The sequence below is a fragment of the Schistocerca americana genome, chromosome 5, assembly GCF_021461395.2.
Source record: "Schistocerca americana isolate TAMUIC-IGC-003095 chromosome 5, iqSchAmer2.1, whole genome shotgun sequence".
In the NCBI taxonomy this organism is placed as follows: domain Eukaryota; kingdom Metazoa; phylum Arthropoda; class Insecta; order Orthoptera; family Acrididae; genus Schistocerca; species Schistocerca americana.
Window position 1 is genome coordinate 460,656,114 of NC_060123.1, and position 23,511 is coordinate 460,679,624.

Sequence of the window (23,511 nt, forward strand, 5' to 3'; positions counted from 1 at the left end):
AGCATCCCAACTTAATAAACATTATTACGCTTCGCTCTGCTTCTAAACTTTGCACTGACACCTATTGCCGAGTCATAGTAAGTGTTCAACGGGGGAACCTCGTCCCCCTGCAACTACGCCCCTGATCATAGCGACCCCTATTATTCACTGCGAACTTTTTCGGATTTCTTGCAGTGTCTTACTTAAATGGAATTATAACTATGACCATTAACAAAATGATGGGCACGTCATCATGAAGCTAACATATTAAGTTACAAGTATTTTTTTTTACTGAATAGTTTTTGTAAAATCGTTTGAGAAAGATTACAGGGCATGCGCCTCGATTCTGTCGTCGCAGCGCCTCGCCTAACGGCCGAAGTGGGCCAAACAATGACGCCATTCCCTTCCAAACAAACGAATGGACCCGCCCAGCCCTTCGGACCAGAATTGGTCACTGCGAATCGGCCACCGAATGCTGCGTGTGCTCTACATACGAGGAGTCCCTCCTGAGAGTCGTCAGGCACATTGTTTTGACGGAAATTTGCAGTATAGTTTTTTGCAAATTGTAGTTGGGCACAACCGAAACAAACACAGCTCATACCTCTCAGGCGATACCCAGTGTCGATGGAAAACATCCCGTTCGCGTTAATAATGAAATTATTTTTAAAATGGAATTTTGAGAGCCCATTCGACAGAGTACTCCCAAACCAGCCTAGTGCGGTTTTGACTTGAATTTGCTGGGCTAATCTAATCAATTGAGTTGAAATATGACTAGTATTACCATCATAGATTAACGGTACTGTTCTTTTTTTAACTATATTTGTTAAAAACATATCATGTAACCAAGTGAAGAATAACGTGGTGTCCATCCATGTGTGTGAACTTGCTGAAACTGCTGTTTGTGAGGCAAAAGCTTGATCAAACCAACTGTCCATTACATAATTGCCTTTGAATACATACAGTGGTGGAAGCATTTGTCCTGCTACAGAATAGCATAACAGCACCGATATGTTTTCAACCCCAAGATGTATTCATTTTGCGCGTGCTTTTTGCTCCAATGACCCCAACAATACTGGTTTTTGATGTCTCATGGATAAACGAGGTTTCATCACAACAGAAAATCCTTTCTGGTTTCCCATGAAGATTCAGCTCGTTCATAGTTTTGCTAAAACTTCAAAAAAGTTGTACATTATCCTCTGGTTAATTTTATCATGCGTTAGATGTTTGATACTTTGTGGTTTCTTGAGTGACTAGCGACGCTTAATTCGAAAACCAGGCCTCTGGTCTATAAATCTAAATGGGGTGTTGGTTCGTCTGATATAATGTTGAACTTCTCGTCGAGATAAACCAAACCCATCATTGTCCATTACTTTCAAACAGTGCGCCTACTCTTCTCTTTCAGTAGACAACAACGATGTTACACCATCCTTGCTGTCTCTTGAAGTGACCCTTTACCACGTGTGCCCAGAATACGGTGTTTCAGTGTAGACCAAGGACTATTGTAGAATGTAGCTGCTTCCCTGGTGCTCCCATCGCCGTTCTTGACGAAGTTAATCGGCAAAAGTTTAGGCTGGGTTAAATTAAGGTTAGAGACATTTGTAGTTTGAACTGAAATATTAGACGCTAAGTAAAATTAATACAATTCACAAGGAAAAAATAAACAGATTGACTTCAGTAATGAATTAAAAAATAGTAATAATGATAATTAATGTACTAGGGGCAAATGGGCGTCCTTGGGGCAAATGGGTCCTAGGTGGGCCATATTCTGAATTTAATACCCCTTTCTAAAAATAATTTTTATGTGCAAAATTTTGAGTAACGATTCCGGACAAGAGAGCCCATAAGTTAACACTTACATTATCTGTACAAATAAATGAGGGCGCAGTCTTCAATCTTTTCGAGGGTAGCTAGGAAAAGACTGGCTGTTCGCTTTTGTCTTTTGCCATTCTGATCCCACCAAATAAGCATCGTACTCTGTAGCTTCTGACTAATTTGTAATATATTAAGCTAATTCTCAATGAAAATGAATTTGAGTATTTTATTCCATTACCAGTACACATATTTATTGTAACTACCCTTGTACATTACTGGCCATTAAGATTGCTACACCACGAAGATGACGTGCTACAGACGCGAAATTTAATCGACAGGAAGAAGATGCTTTGATATGCAAATGATTAGCATTTCAGAGCATTCACACAAGGTTGGCGCCGGTGGCGACACCTACAACGGGCTGACATGAGGAAAGTTTCCAACCGATTTCTCATACACAAACAGCAGCTGACCGGCGTTGCCTGGTGAAACGTTGTTGTGATGCCTAGTGTAAGGAGGAGAAATGCGTACCATCACGTATCCGACTTTGATAAAGGTCGGATTGTAGCCTATCGCGATAGCGGTTTATCGTATCACGACATTGCTGTTCGCAGACCGTTAGCAGAATATGGAATCGGAATGCCGTGCTGGATCCCAACGGCCTCGTATCACTAGCGGTCGAGATGGCAGGCATCTTATCCGCATGGCTGTAACGGATCGTGCAGCCACGTCTCGATCCCTGAGTAAACAGATGGGGACGTTTGCAAGACAACAACCATCTGCACGAACAGTTGGACGACGTTTGCAGCAGCATGGACTATCAGCTCGGAGACCATGGACACGATTACCCTTGACGCTGCATCACAGACAGGAGCGCCTACGATGGTGTAGTCAACGACGAACCAGGGTGCACGAATGACAAAACGTCATTTTTTCGGATGAATCCAGGTTCTGTTTACAGCTTCATGATGGTCGCATCCGTGTTTGGCGACAGCGCGGTGAACGCACATTGGAAGCGTGTATTCGTCATCGCCATACTGGCGTACCACCCGTCGTGATGGTACGGGGTGCCATTGGTTACACGTCTCGGTCACCTCTTGTTCGCATTGACGAGACTTTGAAGAGTGGACGCTTCATTTCAGATGTATTATGACCCGTGGCCCTCCCCTTCATTCGATACCTGCGAAACCCTACATTTCAACAGGATAATGCACGACCGCATGTTGCAGGTCCTGTACGGGCCTTTCTAGATACAGAAAATGTTCGACTGCTGCCCTGGCCAGCACATTCTCCAGATCTCCCATCAATTGAAAACGTCTGGTCAATGGTGGCCGAGCAACTGGCTCGTCACAATACGCCAGTCACTACTCTGGATGAACTGTGGTATCGTGCTGAAGCTGCATTGGCAGCTGTACCTGTACACGCCATCCAAGCTCTGTTTGACTCAATGCCCAGGCGTATCAAGGCCGTTATTACGGCCAGAAGTGATTGTTCTGGGTACTGATTTCTCAGGATCTATGCACCCAAATTGCTTGAGAATGTAATCACATGTTAGTTCTAGTATAATATATTTGTCCAATGAATACCCGTTTATCATCTGCATTTCTTCTTGGTGTAGCAATTTTAATGGCCAGTAGTGTATTATTAGTTTAATTTTTCAGCCTTTTCTGAGAAAGACGCAAGATTTCTAGGTGGTCCGATCCGCCGTTGGCGTGGCTTTATTATAAATTTTCAATATATCTTTTTCGCTTATTGTACAGTTGCAGTCTCTCGAAAAAGAAGTCCGAGAATTTTAGCTATTTACACAGCATAGAGCCATTACCAATATGCAATTTACATTTCAAAAATTCCATCTGTCCACATATTTAGTTGCGCTGTTCCCAACATCAGTCTGGCACAATTACATCACTCGTTATTAAATAGCTTCAGCACATATTTAGTGAGCAGAGGTGGAAGCCAAGTCATAATAACCCAAACGCCTGACCCACGTACCCCATTTTTGAAAAATTTGTGGAGTAATTGGGCCATCCTCTAAAACCTATAACCTAAAGGAGAACACAAGCTGCGAGTACCATTTCAAGTGTTTGTTATGCTTCTACTTTATGCTAATTTATTTGTAACATTGATAATACTTCCAGTGAACGTGTAGACATTTCGTAAAATCTATAAGGCACCACCTTGCTATGGAAATCCAGCACAAAAAAGTAATAAAAAAATCCACGCGAAAGCCGCAACACTTACAGAGAAAAGACTGCTTGTTCATGGGGGACGACTTTTTTCTACCGTGCTGCCAACTTCTTGAAGTGAAATTACTCTCACAGCTTTTAAGGAAAAAAACCCATGACGCAGCTATCCCTTAGGCCAGTTGCTCCAACTGTCCTCTAGCTTTCGTTTACCCGTATGCTGCTACATGGGTTTTATTGCGTTGTATGCATATAATAACTGATTACAGTAAATACTGTCAGTAATACACGTTACAATCAAAGTAATCATGCTAACAGTTCCGTTGCAGGCCATCAAAGAAAAGAATGTTCGCAGTAGATGGAGACACAGACAGCGTCTGGAAAGGCGTGTATTGTGATTTCGAAGGAGGACTTAGGGGTTTATTTAATGAGCATAATATGTTATTGGTAAAGAGACAGTGGATACATGGACGCCAGTTAGCAACGGATGAGATAATATTTTGACTCCAGAATAGCTGCGCTCACGTAATCATAACCCATAGTGACTAACATGGTAATGAGTAGCTGCGAGAGCTTCGACCCAGAATTAATTGCGAGTTTAATTAAGACGAGAGGAGATTTGGGCACGTGATGAAACACGGCACTGAAGACTATTCAGACGCTAGCTGTTTGTAATACTAACGATAGATAAAGTTAGATTCGCTTGCGTTCGTGGTGTAATATGGTACTAATTTTCACATCGTGAAGATTGGTACTTCTTTCATTAAAGGCAAACTATTAATTTAACTTACTGAAATAAGAGCTATTTATAGTTCTGTAAGATGAACATGAACATTCTTATATAAAAGTAGCACATCATTGTTGTTACCATCATCATCATCATCATCACCACCATCATCATCTATATCATCATGGTTAGCGTCATCATGAGTCACTTATCATCCACTGTTGGATACATGCATCTTCCGTACTTGTCTTTACGATATTCAGTTTTGTGCCTCCAAGTTTGACTTTCTTGTTTCTTGATGTCGTCAATTCACATTTCTTTGACCGTTTTCTAGGTCTTTTCTGACAACCAGCTATCCAGCATAGAATATCCTTACTGTTGTTTCCATTTTTTCGCCTCATTTTATGCTGAGCCCATCTTCATTTCAGTTTCGTATTAGTCATTATCTGTTACTCAACTTCCACCTTTTCTCTTATCCACTCGTTTGTCTTTCTGTCCATTATTAAGCTAACATTCGTCTTTACAATGCTCGCAGAAACTCTCAATTATTGGTTTGTTTGCGCATTCAACTTCCATGTTACACTCCATGGCAGACTTTTCTTTTAAGGCACATTGGGAAGTTACTCTCAGTTTTCCCAATGAAACGCAAGTTTTATTTACCATCGAGTTTATTTTTTTAGGTGCCCATCAACTGTGGTTATCAGTTGTCCGAAGCATACAAATTTGTCAACTGTATTTCTATAGCTTTTTCTTTAATTTTTACGATCTTGCTATCGGACACTGACTGTACATTGTTTTGATCTTACTGTCATTAATCCTCAGACTTACTCTCACATGCTTCGTCTTTTCAGTTCTTGCATCCTTTACCGAAGTGGTTCTGTATTCAACACAAACGAAACAACGCCAGCTACAAATCGAAAGTCGTTCAACTAACAAGGGGACTGCACCTACTCGTTATCAAGAATTTCATCCAAATTTGTGGTGCGCTCTATCCAGGACTTGGCCAGAAATGAAATTTACAGAAGTGGGAGCTACAGATGACCAAGCGTGTAGAGTAAATAGCGTTTTTGTCGTGGATCGGGCAAGGAACGATTCATTTACCTTAGCGTAATTTCCAGGCAGCGGCTGGAGCAGCGGAAACAGCACAGAATGGTAATCTGAGAGCCATGGTGTCGAGTCTCTACGTGAAAACTTCTTTCATTTCCAATTTTTATGTTACACGACGAATAAACCGAAATATGAACAAAGTTACCAACTCGTATAAAGTGCAATACGTTATAAACCTTTCTGGAAATTATTACCAACAGTCTACATGTGCCTACAAGAGAGTGCAGCCATTTTTTGGTTCGTTACTGTATAAGTACGCCGCAAAATTTAGGAACGTCATTATTACATCTACATCTACATCAACATCCATATCCGCAAGCCACCTGACGGTGTGTGGCGGAGGGTACCTTGAGTACCTCTATCGGTTCTCCCTTCTATTCCAGTCTCGTATTGTTCGTGGAAAGAAGGATTGTCGGTATGCCTCTGTGTGGGCTCTAATCTCTCTGATTTTATCCTCATGGTCTCTTCGCGAGATATACGTAGGAGGGAGCAATATACTGCTTGACTCTACGGTGAAGGTATGTTCTCGAAACTTCAACAAAAGCCTGTACCGAGCTACTAAGCGTCTCTCTTGCAGAGTCTTCCACTGGAGTTTATCTATCATCTCCGTAACGCTTTCGCGATTACTGAATGATCCTGTAACGAAGCGCGCTGCTCTCCGTTGGATCTTCTCTATCTCTTCTATCAACCCTGTCTGGTACGGGTCCCACACTGCTGAGCAGTATTCAAGCAGTGGGCGAACAAACGTACTGTAACCTACTTCCTTTGTTTTCGGATTGCATTTCCTTAGGATTCTTCCAATGAATCTCAGTCTGGCATCCGCTTTACCGACGATCAACTTTATATGATCATTCCATTTTAAATCACTCCTAATGCGTACTCCCAGATAATTTATGGAATTAACTGCTTCCACTTGCTGACCTGCTATATCGTAGCTTAATGATAAGGCATCTTTCTTTCTATGTATTCGCAGCACATTACACTTGTCTACATTGAGATTCAATTGCCATTCCCTGCACCATGCGTCAATTCGCTGGCTTCGTCAAAGTCTGGGAAACTTACAACAGCCTTATACAAAATGTTTTTGTCTGATGTGATGAAGTTCTAAGCGCAGAAGGCCAAATTCTTCTGTTAACTGACTCTTGGGGAAGACAAACAAGTGCACTACTATACGACAAAATTTTTCAAGACCAAGGATTGCTGTTGTACAGTATTAAAATGCACTCTGTTACTGCGACCCTGCGATATCTATTTTTATCGCTAGGTAAAGAATCTGACCAAAAAGTTCCAAAACCTCTCTTATCTCATCGTGAGAGGAAAAGAAATCACATCGCAAAGAGACGGCATCAAAAGACGTTCCATTGTACATCAACTGTCCTCACAGTATTCGGCGACACTGCTGTGTTCGGATGCAGGCTGAGTTGGCATCCCTTCGCTCCCAGCTTCAGGCAGTGTTGGCTTCGGTCACACAGCTTGAGGCTGTTGCCAATGGGCATCACTGTGGGGGTCCGGATGGGGGTTTGTCGGGGACGGCCAGCTCGTCCCACGCATCCCCCGATCGGACTACGACTGTGGTTGCCCGGGATACTGCCCGCATTGAAGCTGATCCCTCACCTGTGGTAGAGTGGAAGGTCGTCCCTAGGTGTGGCAGGGGGTGAAAGACATTCCGGAGGGCTGAACAGAAGGCCTCTCCAGTTTGTCTGACGAACCAGTTTCAGGCTCTGTCTCAGGCTGATACTGATCTTCGGCCTGACATGGCTGCTTGTCCTGTTCCAGAGGTTGCCCCTCAGTCTGCAAGATCCGGGCGGTCGCAGAGGGTGGGCTTACTGGTAGTTGGGAGCTCCAACGTCAGGCGCGTAATGGGGCCCCTTAGGGAAATGGCAGCAAGAGAGGGGAAGAAAACCAATGTGCACTCCGTGTGCATACCGGGGGGAGTCATTCCAGATGTGGAAAGGGTCCTTCCGGATGCCATGAAGGGTACAGGGTGCACCCATCTGCAGGTGGTCGCTCATGTTGGCACCAATGATGTGTGTCGCTATGGATCGGAGGAAATCATCTCTGGCTTCCGGCGGCTATCTGATTTGGTGAAGACTGCCAGTCTCGCTAGCGGGATGAAAGCAGAGCTCACCATCTGCAGCATCGTCGACAGGACTGACTGCGGACCTTTGGTACAGAGCCGAGTGGAGGGTCTGAATCAGAGGCTGAGACGGTTCTGCGACTGTGTGGGCTGCAGATTCCTCAACTTACGCCATAGGGTGGTGGGGTTTCGGGTTCCGCTGGATAGGTCAGGAGTCCACTACACGCAACAAGCGGCTACACGGGTAGCAGGGGTTGTGTGGCGTGGGCTGGGCGGTTTTTTAGGTTAGATGGCCTTGGGCAAGTACAGAAAGGGCAACAGCCTCAACGGGTGTGGGGCAAAGTCAGGACATGCAGGGACCAAGCAGCAATCGGTATTGTAATTGTCAACTGTCGAAGCTGCGTTGGTAAAGTACCAGAACTTCAAGCGCTGATACAAAGCACCGAAGCTGAAATCGTTATAGGTACAGAAAGCTGGCTTAAGCCAGAGATAAATTCTGCCGAAATTTTTACAAAGGTACAGACGGTGTTTAGAAAGGATAGATTGCATGCAACCGGTGGTGGAGTGTTCGTCGCTGTTAGTAGTAGTTTATCCTGTAGTGAAGTAGAAGTGGATAGTTCCTGTGAATTATTATGGGTGGAGGTTACACTCAACAACCGAGCTAGGTTAATAATTGGCTCCCTTTACCAACCTCCCGACTCAGCAGCATTAGTGGCAGAACAACTGAGAGAAAATTTGGAATACATTTCACATAAATTTTCTCAGCATGTTATAGTCTTAGGTGGAGATTTCAATTTACCAGATATAGACTGGGACACTCAGATGTTTAGGACGGGTGGTAGGGACAGAGCATCGAGTGACATTATACTGAGTGCACTATCCGAAAATTACCTCGAGCAATTAAACAGAGAACCGACTCGTGGAGATAACATCTTGGACCTACTGATAACAAACAGACCCGAACTTTTCGACTCTTTAAGTGCAGAACAGGGAATCAGTGATCATAAGGCCGTTGCAGCATCCCTGAATATGGAAGTTAATAGGAATATAAAAAAAAGGGAGGAAGGTTTATCTGTTTAGCAAGAGTAATAGAAGGCAGATTTCCGACTACCTAACAGATCAAAACGAAAATTTCTGTTCCGACACTGACCTTGTTGAGTGTTTATGGAAAAAGTTCAAGGCAATCGTAAAATGCGTTTTAGACAGGTACGTGCCGAGTAAAACTGTGAGGGACGGGAAAAACCCACCGTGGTACAACAACAAAGTTAGGAAACTACTGCGAAAGCAAAGAGAGCTTCACTCCAAGTTTAAACGCAGCCAAAACCTCTCAGACAAACAGAAGCTAAACGATGTCAAAGTTAGCGTAAGGAGGGCTATGCGTGAAGCGTTCAGTGAATTCGAAAGTAAAATTCTATGTACCGACTTGACAGAAAATCCTAGGAAGTTCTGGTCTTACGTTAAATCAGTAAGTGGCTCGAAACAGCATATCCAGACACTCCGGGATGATGATGGCTTTGAAACAGAGGATGACACGTGTAAAGCTGAAATACTAAACACCTTTTTCCAAAGCTGTTTCACAGAGGAAGACCGCACTGCAGTTCCTTCTCTAAATCCTCGCACAAACGAAAAAATGGGTGACATCGAAATAAGTGTCCAAGGAATAGAAAAGCAACTGGAATCACTCAATAGAGGAAAGTCCACTGGACCTGACGGGATACCAATTCGATTCTACACAGAGTACGCGAAAGAACTTGCCCCCCTTCTAACAGCCGTGTACCGCAAGTCTCTAGAGGAACGGAGGGTTCCAAATGATTGGAAAAGAGCACAGGCAGTCCCAGTCTTCAAGAAGGGTCGTCGAGCAGATGCGCAAAACTATAGACCTATATCTCTGACGTCGATCTGTTGTAGAATTTTAGAACATGTTTTTTGCTCGAGTATCATGTCGTTTTTGGAAACCCAGAATCTACTATGTAGGAATCAACATGGATTCCGGAAACAGCGATCGTGTGAGACCCAACTCGCTTTATTTGTTCATGAGACCCAGAAAATATTAGATACAGGCTCCCAGGTAGATGCTATTTTTCTTGACTTCCGGAAGGCGTTCGATACAGTTCCGCACTGTCGCCTGATAAACAAAGTAAGAGCCTACGGAATATCAGACCAGCTGTGTGGCTGGATTGAAGAGTTTTTAGCAAACAGAACACAGCATGTTGTTATCAATGGAGAGACGTCTACAGACGTTAAAGTAACCTCTGGCGTGCCACAGGGGAGTGTTATGGGACCATTGCTTTTCACAATATATATAAATGACCTAGTAGATAGTGTCGGAAGTTCCATGCGGCTTTTCGCGGATGATGCTGTTGTATACAGAGAAGTCGCAGCGTTAGAAAATCGTAGCGAAATGCAGGAAGATCTGCAGCGGATAGGCACTTGGTGCAGGGAGTGGCAACTGTCCCTTAACATAGACAAATGTAATGTATTGCGAATACATAGAAAGAAGGATCCTTTATTGTGTGATTATATGATAGCGGAACAAACACTGGTAGCAGTTACTTCTGTAAAATATCTGGGAGTATGCGTGCGGAACGATTTGAAGTGGAATGATCATATAAAATTGATTGTTGGTAAGGCTAACCGACTATCACACATTACAGTTCAGGCTCAGTGGTTTGATATTACATTTATAAATGTTCATGCACCCACAGAAGATAAGGAAGATGACGTGAAAGAAGAATTTTATAGTCAACTGGAACAGACATATAATTCAATAAGTAGACATAACGTAACAATAGTGTAAGGAGACTTTAATGCCAAAGTAGGAAAAGAAGAAATCTACAAACCAACCATTGGGAATTACAGCTTACATGATGAAAGTTCAGAGAATGGTGTGCGACTCATAAACTTTGCAATGGCAAATGGTCTCACATTAAGCAGCACAAAATTCCAACACAAACGCATTCATTTAGGGACATGGATATCACCAGATGGAAAAATAGTGAACCAGATTGACCATGTCGCCATCCAAAGACGATTTCAAAACAGTATTAAAGACGTTAGAATTTTTAGGGGAGCAGATTGTGAGACAGATCATATGTTAATCATAGCTCAAATGAAAATAAAGCTAAAAAAGAAACAAAGTACAAATAGGGTTGAAATTAAAAGGTACGATGTAGAAAATCTGGCAGAAGAAAAAATAAAAGAAAACTTTAGGAAAGAAATGGAAATTAACCTATCGGAATCTAGACTGACGCATAGTGACCAGCGAGACGTGGAAAGTAGATGGAGACACCTCAGAAACAGTATTCAAGATGTAGCTTCCAAAACTATAGGTAAAAGAAAACGAACTAACGAAATCTGGTTTAATATAAAGTGCCAAGAAAGAGTACTGGAGAGGCAAAATGCGAGGAAGGCATGGTTACAAGACATGGACAATATTACACTAAAGGAGAGATACTATAAAATCCGCAAGGAAACACAACGAACTCTAAGACAAGAGAAGAGAAAACACTACAACAACATGGTAAGAGAAGCGGAGGATGATTTCAAGCATCACAGAGCAAGGCAGATGTACCAGAATATAAAAAAGTCCTTGGGAAAATTCACTAAAACGGAACAGTTTATAAAGGACCATAATGGGAAAATACTTACAAACAAGAATGACATACAAGAAACATGGAAGACATACTTTACACAGCTGCTCAACTGCAATGATCCACAATATTACTTTACATTTGAAGAACCAGATACAGTTGATATACAAGTCACCACACCATCAGTAAATGAAATAAGACAAACAATAAAGAAATTAAAGAACAACAAGGCCTGTGGGGAAGACCAGGTATATGCTGAGCTTTTAAAAAATGGAGGACCACAATTGGAAATAGAACTACATTCCTTAATTGAAACAATTTGGGAGACAGAAAACATACCGGCCGATTGGAAAACTGCAATTATATGCCCCATCTTTAAGAAGAATGATCCCCTTGTCTGTGATAACTACAGAGGAATTGCCCTACTCGATGTCACGTATAAAATTTTGTCGATGTGTATACTACACAGACTGACTCCCATAACCGAAGAACTGATTGGGGACTACCAATGTGGTTTCCGCACTAACAGATCCACTTTGGATCACTTATTCACATTGAGACAAATAAATGAGAAGGCATGGGAATTTAATGTAGATATCCATATTCTATTTATAGACTTCAAGAAGGCCTATGATAGCATACACCGACAGACACTCTTAAACACCATGAAAGAATTTGAAATACCATTAAAATTAATCAAATTAGTTAAAATGTGTTTGGAAGAAACCATATGCAAAGTTAAGACACCTGCAGGAGAGACTGAAAATTTTAAGGTGTACACTTGACTGAGACAAGGGGATGCCATCTCACCTATTCTATTTAATATTATCTTAGAGAAGATTGATAGAGAATTCACCAAAACTAATCCACAAGGGATCCAACTGCAGGGACACAACATTACTAGACTTGCTTATGCAGATGATGTAGCCTTAATAAGCACTTCAAAAGCTGAATTAATCAGGATGATGCAAAATTATTACAAAATAGCTGAGAAAGCTGGACTTCATGTGAATGAAGAAAAGACAGAATATCTAGTTATAAGTAAAAAACTCCAAAAGAATACACCACTGACCGTAAATGGTCTCACTTTCAAGGCAGTTGACCACTTCAAGTACTTACGGAGTCTTTTTAGCAGAGACAATAGAGCAGAAATAGAAATAGACGCCCGTCTAGCAGCAGCTAATAGAACTTTTTACAGCTGTATCAAAATTTTAAGGATGAGACCACTTAGTACTGAATTCAAAATCCGTTTTTATCAGTCAACTATTGCACCAGTAGCATTATATGGATGTGAAGCTATTACATTCAGGAAAAAAGATGAAGAAAAACTGTTGATATTTGAAAGAAAAATACTAAGAAAAATATTTGGACCAATCTTCGATGAAAATGTCATGGAGTGGAGGATAAGGAAAAATGAAGAACTATGGGAGCTGTACAAACATAGTACCATTGTGGAAATGTTAAAGAAGAGAAGACTGAACTGGGCTGGTCATGTAGCAAGGATGCCGGAGAACAGACTACCCAAAATAGCATCCACTAAGAAATTAGAAGGAAAGAGAAGAAGAGGAAGACCTCGAATTAGGTGGATGGAGAATATCCAGGAAGATGCAGCTAGGATGGGCATCAACTCTGATTGGACAACAATTTCCCTGGATAGAAATAATTGGAAGAGGCTCGTAGAGCAGGTGTATGGTCGATAAGGCCTTAGCCACGTGTAAAGAAAGAAAGAAAGAAGAAGAAGGCGGGTACCAGGTTGAGATTCATTGGGAGAGTGCTTAGAAAATGTAGTCCATCAACAAAGGAGGTGGCTTACAAAACACTCGTTCGACCTATACTTGAGTATTCCTCATCAGTCTGGGATCCGTACCAGATCGGTTTGACGGAGGAGATAGAGAAGATCCAAAGAAGAGCGGCGCGTTTCGTCACAGGGTTATTTAGTAACCGTGATAGCGTTACGGAGATGTTTAATAAACTCAAGTGGCAGACTCTGCAAGAGAGGCGATCTGTATCGTGGTGTAGCTTGCTCGCCAGGTTTCGAGAGGGTGCGTTTCTGGATAAGGTATCGAATATATTGCTTCCCCCTACTTATACCTCTCGAGGAGATCACGAATGTAAAATTAGAGAGATTAGAGCGCGCACGGAGGCTTTCAGACAGTCGTTCTTCCCGCGAACCATACGCGACTGGAACAGGAAAGGGAGGTAATGACACTGGCACGTAAAGTGCCCTCCGCCACACACCGTTGGGTGGCTTGCGGAGTATAAATGTAGATGTAGATGTAGATGTGTTACCCGCGGTTTACTGCCAAACTGAGTGATGAGAGAGAACCTTTTATTATTGTAAATCAAGTTTGATTTCCCGTAAAACTCTGAAACAACGTAATTGTAAAAATGTGGCGTTTACAACCTGATCAAGACGCCGAGAAAATTACTGCGTTCCCTGTTTTTAAGATGAATATTAACCCAACACGGGTAAATCATCAGCTGTAGAACAATAAAAGTATCTAATTTTATAACGAAGTTCTCGCGTATGCATTACCGTTTCTTCCTGAAATTTATTTCCAATTCTAATCCTTCGCCTTGTCTTTTCATCCCTTTTGTGAAATTAATAAATACTGAACATTATTTCGTTTTTCTACATGTCCCAGCTGCGTCTTCTGAGGAACATCTGGCTGATGGCCCTTGCTCGAACCGCACCTTCTCTTGAGACTGCGACCGCACCGAAGCTAACTCGCGTCCCTGGACCACTGCAACAGAGGAAGACGATCTGTGTCAAGTGAGTGGGAGGGTGAAGTGTAGGCGTATGTGCTCTTTATTTTGGTATTGCCAATGGCAGATGATAGTCCTGCAAAATGACCCCCCCCCCCCTGTCAAGACAATTTGATTGTGGCCCAACCTTCAGACCCTAATGAACTGTGTGTTGTAATGTCTGACAGTCTTGGTGTTTCCAAGCTTATCAGTCTCTTATGTGTTTTTGATTATTTAGTTTCTATACAATAAAGCGCACTGAACACGTGATATCTTTCCGTGCCTCTCAAGCATCTAAACAACTTTTTTAAGTTTTTAATTTGACATATTTTCTTAAATAATTCTATTTTTTAACTTTAGGTTTTGGTAAATCGATTAAGAGGCATTCCATAAATGGGTAGCCTTATTCAGAGGATTTCATACAATACTCGATATGAATAACTTTTTATTACTGAAAAATGAAATCCTGTTTTTGTGTTTCATTCTGGAAGTGTACATTTTGAAACGTCCCCTTTGAACAATTATACACGACTGTCCTTAAACTGACATACAATATTTTTAGCGCAACGCAGTCTGACTTTCAAAAATCCCTACAAAAGAATGGCCCTGACTAACATTAACCTATACGTTTCACAAATCACTTACCTCACAAAAATCTTGGTTACTCGAACTACTGCAATACAGCGAGCACCACTACTGCCAGCTAAATAAAAGATTCAAACTACGGAAGGCACTAACTACTGATAGGGATAGTTAGCAAATGAAAGATATTAATAGAGAACAAACAATGTATTTACCTTAATATCATCATATATCTAGCAGTTCATGACAAATTACAAAACTCCGTCATCTCTCTCCCCACATCCACCACTGCTGGCAACTCACCTCCAACTGCACAACGCTACGCGCTGTTCACATCCAGCTGCCGCTGCCCAACACTACAATGGCAGACAACAATGCAAACTACCCACAGACTGCACACAGCACAGCCAGCGATTTTTCATATAGAGCGCTACGTGGCGTTACCAATAAGAAAACAGAAACAGCCTACTTACATAGCCCCCATGCTCCCCACAAAAAATTTTACAAATTGTTTTGGTCAGTGGCCAATAATGATTTGATAAAATTTTTCATAATTACAATAACAAAGAAATCAAATGCACACACTTATTGATACAATGTTGGTCAAAAGCTAAAATTTTGTCACAGTCCATAAAGACAGTCCTGATCATTCATCATAATAGTAATTACAGTTTTTTTCACAGAGTCTCATTAGTAAAAGAAATTGCACACAGAAGTAGTGGATTTCCATGCAGTCTTGAAGAAGTAGTGTTGTCCTTCCAACGGAAAGACAGCAGAGCAAACCCACAGCAGAGTCAGTCGAAGTTTTGAAGAATATTGGTAGGTAGGTTATCACAGAGCAGACCACTGTAGTCCTGGTAGAGATTACGGTATTGGTGGGCCACCAGAGGTGCAGCCCCACTGCAGTCCTTGTAGAAAAAATGGTACTGGTGAGTCAGCAAAGGTGTAGACCCACTGTAGTCCTTGTAGAGACGGCCAGCAGCCATCCGTTGCGACTGTGCAGGTGCACAATCACCATCGAAGATTCTTGCGGAGAATATAGCAAGTCCATAACCACCACTTGTGCACTCACAAAGTGTTTGGAATTGTCCTTAGAACCAGCAATGCTGTTATCCAGTCCTTTGCTGAATTATTAACACACGTGCAAACACTATCAGTCCCTACTTCTCACATATTGTCCATATACTATGACCAACAGAAACGTGTGCAGTGAAATGTAACTTACAAGTTGCTTAATTTGATGACTGGTGTCAATTACAATTTTATAACATGAGAATACAATTACAAAGGTACAAAATACATTATTAAGGAACATAGCAATACAGATAACATTTGTAGTACAGGCTTTACAAAAGAATCGAAATAACATATACATCAGTGTTACAGGAATTATGACATGAGTAAATACATAAAAGGTCTGAATAACTTTCGAAACATCAACTTCACACATGAGCATTAAAACAAAAAAGAATAAATAATGTCTAAACATCTTTACAAAGTAAATAACATATTATTAGAAAAATTCTACAACATAACTCTTATTAGCTAAACACATAAAGACAGGAAAAACACAAATATACGAGAGTACACAAACACATAGAGGGATGACACAAAAGGAAAGGACAGGGTTTGTTTTACTGCAGTATTTTGCATGGAGATCTCCATTTGTTCATCATTATTCCCAAAAGTACTATCTAAGCCTGCTTTCTGTATTCTGTTCACATCCTCTTTCAAAATAGTTTTTCTCCACTGTACACTACTTTTTTTTTTTTTTTTTTTGCCAAACCATTTTCTTATATCTTCTCAACGCATTTCTTCCAATTCATAATAGTTAGTTTATTATATAGTCTACCACCTCTTAAGCTAACTTAAATCTACTGAGCTCAGAGGCTAAACTAAGGGACGAGGCAATGCAGCAGTACAAAACAATTAACACAAACAGCAATGACAAAAAAATACAAAAGGCAAAGCAAGCAGCATAAATTACAAATAATATAAGGCAATGAGCAGCAAACAAGAAAAATAAATCTGTAGTAAAACTGGCTTAGCAGAGTAACACAAATTAAAATTCAGTAGCACTATGCCTGGCAAACAGCAGAAGCAAAAGCAATAAATTAAATCTAAACATGACATCGCTCAAGCAGAAAAATATTACAGTAAAGACAACAATGCAGATAAGGGAAATGTATAATCACATCTTAATGTCTATGTAATTAAAGTGGTGCACCACAAGAAGTCATTCTACAAAAAAATTACCGAGTAGTTGAAAAGAAAATTCCGTATGCAATTCCTGTGAAGGGAAATGTCTTTGTGCTCCCCCATTTTTGGGAAATGTACACTCCTGGAAATGGAAAAAAGAACACATTGACACCGGTGTGTCAGACCCACCATACTTGCTCCGGACACTGCGAGAGGGCTGTACAAGCAATGATCACACGCACGGCACAGTGGACACACCAGGAACCGCGGTGTTGGCCGTCGAATGGCGCTAGCTGCGCAGCATTTGTGCACCGCCGCCGTCAGTGTCAGCCAGTTTGCCGTGGCATACGGAGCTCCATCGCAGTCTTTAACACTGGTAGCATGCCACGACAGCGTGGACGTGAACCGTATGTGCAGTTGACGGACTTTGAGCGAGGGCGTATAGTGGGCATGCGGGAGGCCGGGTGGACGTACCGCCGAATTGCTCAACACGTGGGGTGTGAGGTCTCCACAGTACATCGATGTTGTCGCCAGTGGTTGGCGGAAGGTGCACGTGCCCGTCGACCTGGGACCGGACCGCAGCGACGCACGGATGCACGCCAAGACCGTAGGATCCTACGCAGTGCCGTAGGGGACCGCACCGCCACTTCCCAGCAAATTAGGGACACTGTTGCTCCTGGGGTATCGGCGAGGACCATTCGCAACCGTCTCCATGAAGCTGGGCTACGGTCCCGCACACCGTTAGGCCGTCTTCCGCTCACGCCCCAACATCGTGCAGCCCGCCTCCAGTGGTGTCTCGACAGGCGTGAATGGAGGGACGAATGGAGACGTGTCGTCTTCAGCGATGAGAGTCGCTTCTGCCTTGGTGCCAATGATGGTCGTATGCGTGTTTGGCGCCGTGCAGGTGAGCGCCACAATCAGGACTGCATACGACCGAGGCACACAGGGCCAACACCCGGCATCATGGTGTGGGGAGCGATCTCCTACACTGGCCGTACACCACTGGTGATCGTCGAGGGGACACTGAATAGTGCACGGTACATCCAAACCGTCATCGAACCCATCGTTCTACCATTCCTAGACCGGCAAGGGAACTTGCTGTTCCAACAGGACAATGCACGTCCGCATTTATTCCGTGCCACCCAACGTGCTCTAGAAGGTGTAAGTCAACTACCCTGGCCAGCAAGATCTCCGGATCTGTCCCCCACTGAGCATGTTTGGGACTGGATGAAGCGTCGTCTCACGCGGTCTGCACGTCCAGCACGAACGCTGGTCCAACTGAGGCGCCAGGTGGAAATGGCATGGCAAGCCGTTCCACAGGACTACATCCAGCATCTCTACGATCGTCTCCATGGGAGAATAGCAGCCTGCATTGCTGCGAAAGGTGGATATACACTGTACTAGTGCCGACATTGTGCATGCTCTGTTGCCTGTGTCTATGTTCCTGTGGTTCTGTCAGTGTGATCATGTGATGTATCTGACCCCAGGAATGTGTCAATAAAGTTTCCCCTTCCTGGGACAATGAATTCACGGTGTTCTTATTTCAATTTCCAGGAGTGTATTACAAAATTAGTATTTACTGGATCTGTAGACAGAAAATATTTATATTAGTACATCTATAAAATTCTATTTTAACCCATGCTGCAGTGTAGCTAGAAACTAGATATTAAAGAAAATGAGCAAATATGTACAAAGGAAGGCATGAAACATCATTCATTAGCCATATGGCATTTCATAAGGCAGTAAAAATTCTCTCAATTCTCGAGAAAAACGCTTGTCATAATCAGGCGTGCAGATGTAAGTATCTTTCCAAGTAATGAGCGTGTCGTATTTGCGATGCTTTCGACAAAGAAATGTCAATAGCGAGGATAATGGCCTCTTTTTTTCCACCTGTGCCTCTGGAAGGCACACGCTAATGGCTTTTTTCCAGGCGACTGTCGCCCAGCTGGGTGCCCACGACGCATTATGTGCAGGTGGTCACTTAACTTTCTTACCGAAATATTTACGACACCAGTTTCCGCTACAGTGACAGTCTCATATGAAAATTTCACAGGTCGAAAATTTACATTACAAATGTGTAGAAAGAAAATCCTGTAAATATAACAGTGTCCAAAAAATTTTCGTCGGCATTTTGGTACATTCAAGCATTTACACACATTTCATAACTCTTAAAGTACAATTCTTGGTTTCCAACATCGTGTTCCACAAATCAGAGTCCCTAACCACTACTCATTATTCCTTACCTCATTATACATATACATATTCATCGACACTTCTTCAATATTTCATCATGAGAAATATGTAGCATAATAAACATTCCTCAACAACATAACACACATCGTCATCGTACTAATATCATAACACCTCAGTCAAATCTCAAAAACGTCGTAGCTTTCTGCAATAGTTTCAAACGCTAAAAAATATTCTCTGCTCATTTCAATAGTGTCATCTACCTCAAACGTACTTTAAAAATAATGATCTCATACCAAATACATCATTCAAAGTTCTCGTAGTATCACAATGGTTCCGAAAAAATATGAACAGTTCACAAAGTACAGACAAAATACAATTTCGTAAGTGTGAAGTTACCCAACTGTGTAATTACGTAAACATATGTCACTGACGTAGTAAAAAAAATGTTTGTCTCTCTCAGTTAAATGATCAGATAGCTGTGTAATTCTGTCTTAGAGAAATATGGTACCGATGTGTAAAGTTGTATAAGCAAATACCATATTAGCTAGGGCTCCTTGTGCTTGCCAAACACATGGTACACAAAGTAAGCGTGTACCCCCCTGAGGATTAATGTAATTATACCCTCAGGTGTTACAGATTATTGCAATGAAATAAAATGTATCACGGAAAACTTTCTTTGTAATTCAAAAACCTTTAAAAATAAATGTTTTAAGTATAAAATTAATCACTCAAATACGTGTACTGTAGCGCTAAACTGTGCGTCTTGTTGTAAGATAATCTCTGTGGAAGTGTCGTAGTTGTCGTCCTCCGAAAGCTAAGTTCTGCAGAAGTCAATGTACTTACCTCATGATAAACAAAAGTGAAATGCTTTGTGTATAGATATCTTAGTTATTACGCTTATTGCCATGATGAAGAAAGTACTGTGCTGTAACGTATTGTTGTGCTATGGAAAAGGCAGTCTCATTGTAGCTATGCCACAAAAGTTACTACTAAAACATATTTTACTTTGCAGAAGAATTCAAAAAAACTGTGCAGATATAAAGCAGATACAGCACAAAAGCAACAATGTAAATTGTGTCACACATTAGTAACGTCGTGATATAATTGTGTAGCTGTCAAAGAAACCAAGTGCTAAGTCATCTTTAATCCCACAGAAAGTACTTCAAATAAAGAATGTCTTTTCAAGTAAACCAAAATGTTACATGAAAATCTCATTAGCAGTGCCGGTATATGTTCTAAGTATGTGAGCGTGATAGTTGTTACGTAATCATACAACTAACAAGCAAGAATGTACAAATACAACACTGTGTTGTCTGTTCACTATAACAATGCAATCGTAATTTCTGTTTAAAAATGTTCCCTAGGTTCTAGATTGGATATTTAACTTCAAACATTGTTGCATGGTAACAGTTTCTAAAGCATACTAGTAACGTGAAGTGAAACGTTTTATGGCAAAGACAAAGTTAAAAAGCAGATTATCTTTCAATAAACGGTTTTACACGTGAAATGTGGTGTAAACCTTTACTCTTCCTAGTACGCAGAGTTTCAGCTTGAACGCAATTATCATGCAGTATACGTCTGTAAAGAATACTGGAATTTTTCTCAAGGTTAGCTTCTATGTTATTTTTCTCTGCGCCAGCCGGCGCACGTGGGTGCCGGCGGCGCGGGTCATTGTCTGTCTCTTTGTTGGCGCGCGTTGTTATTGGGATTAGGAGACCTAACTTCTACAAATTCACCTTGCCCAGAGGGCCCAGCCCTGTTTAATCCCGCCAGTTCTGATGCAATTCAGGTCTGTCGTTACGATCACATCGTCTGTCGTCATGTCGGTAGTTCCTGTAGTTTCTTTCTTGTCGGTTAAGTGGTGGAGAATTTCTCCCTGAATCGTAAATGTGCGCTGGACCATTGCGTCTGAAGTTATTCTGTCTCCCTTGATAATAATCGTTTTTGTTCCCATATTGTCTGTTTCTATGGTAATCTCTGTCATATTCATTACCACGGAAATGTGATCTTTCTCTGTAACTAGTATTACTCTGCCGGTGGTTGTCATATGGGTGGTGTCTGTTTTGGTCACGATTTGCGTTGTAAGAATAGCCTTATCGTGTCCAGTTATTATTTCTTTCATCGCGGAATTGCGACGGATGTGACCTGTAATTGTTGTGTTCTTGTTTTCGCGTTCCGCGAGTATCAGTGTCAATTTCTAGTTCTTGTAACAGTCCCTGAAAAGCTTCAATGTCGTCTTTGCAACGTCCTGCTAAAATAATATGCCGTAAATGTTCAGGTAATTTGATTAAGCAGATGCGGATGAGTTCTGAGGGGCTGTATGGGTTTGAAAGATACTGATTCTTGTGCAACATGTCTTCAAAATATTTCATAAGACTGGAAAATTCAGATTGTTCGAAATGTTTCATCATTATGATGCTATGTTTTACTCGGTCTTGTGTAGCTTGAGACCAATATGCTGAGAGGAAGGCATGATGAAAATCTCCTTCATTGTGGCAATCGTGAATAACCGATCGCATTCTTACAGCTGGTTCATTCTCCAAGTAGCCACACATAAATTCTAACCTGTGCTCCAATGACCAGTTGGGAGGAAAACAATGAGAGAATTGATGGAGCCACGCTTGTGGATGAATGTCGTTGCCAGAATTCTTAAATGTTTTGAATTTACGTGCAGTAATGAACAGCTTATAGTCAAAGTCATCATGTCGGCGAGTCGCATATCGGTCATTGTTACGTCGTGTCGGCGGTTCCATCTCAAAATTCGGTGCACCTTGCCAATTTCTTTCATAATTTCCGAAATGCCCTGTGTTATCATTTTGTGGCTTTTCCGTATTTCTAAGTTCCTCTTCCCGTGTTGAAGCGCGAGTGTCCTCTGAAATATGAAATTTTTGTATTACTTGTGCCAACTGATCTTGTACTTCCCGGATTTCTCTTTTGTATTGCGTATTAATTTGATTCTGATTTTGTTTGAATTTCTTAATTTGTTTATACTCTTCTGTGTGAGTGATGGCTACAGGTCTTGTGTCATTCAGATCATCATCTACCTTTGCAGATAAGTTAGTGAACTGATCCGAAAGTTCGGCTACTTTCTCCGATAGTGTACTTATTTCCTCAGTGTGTTTTTCTGAACCAAGTTTCAGAGTGTCCATTTGTGTTGAAATCGTATCTACTGTGTCCTTTAAGTTTTCTTGAGTTTTTGCAAGTTGCGTAGCCGAATCGGTAGATGCAACTGAGTCAATTTTAGCTTGCAAGGTGTTGTGATTTTCATGAACAATAGTTTGCAGTTCTTTTATGGCTGCTTCGTGATTCTGTAATGCATTTTCATGACGCGAAAAAATAGGTTGTAAACGCTCACAAATTTGTGTTTTTACGTCACTACAGACTTTTTGACATTTCGATTCGATGTTATGTAACTCAGTAGTTAAATCTTCACGTGTTTGTTCAAGCGTGGTGTGAAGATTTTGTTTCATTGCGTCTAACTGTTGCTGTGTTTGTCTCTGGTGTTGTTCCATTGTGTCTAACTTTTGAAGATTGTGTTCCATTATGTCTAACTTTTGAAGATTTTGTTCCATTATGTCTAACTTTTGAAGATTTTGTTCCATTATGTCTAACTTTTGAAGCTTTTGTCCCATTTGTTGCATTAATTGTAATAACAATGCACTGGTGTCTGAAACATGTTCCTCAGTGCTATTCGGCAATGCATTTGAACCGGCAATATTCGCTGTTTGAAAAGCAGAAAATGTGTCTTGACTTATTTGAGAAAAGGGTGAGGACGCAAAACCTGAATCTACAGTATTTGCAAGATTGTGTCCTGTCATTTCGGATTCCTGAGGCAAGCTGTTGCCGACCGATCGATCGATAATGCTTCCCTGTTCAGTAATTGTTTCACTGTCTACACCATTGTTTGCAGCCCGCTCCATTTCCCTATGCACAATTACCAAATTACTACTTTGAACATCAGTTAATTCATTACTCGGTGACGCTAACACACTGCTTTCGTTTTCACTGTCATTTCTCAGTTTACTTTGAAGCCTAGTATTACGTTTTTCACACGCCATTATTGTCACAATATTTCACACGATAACACAGAAAAACACAATTTGAAGAGCAAAATAAGATAACACATTAACATGACACTGAAAATAATATCTAGTTAGTTGCAGCTGCGAAATACTTGGTGCAAATCTACATGCATGCCACAACTGTTTTACTGTACAACAATGAAAGACTGCAACTACAAAGGAGATTCTCTCTACAATCACGCGCTAGCAATAAACAAAATCTACACTAATTACACAAACTACAAGAAAAAAATCA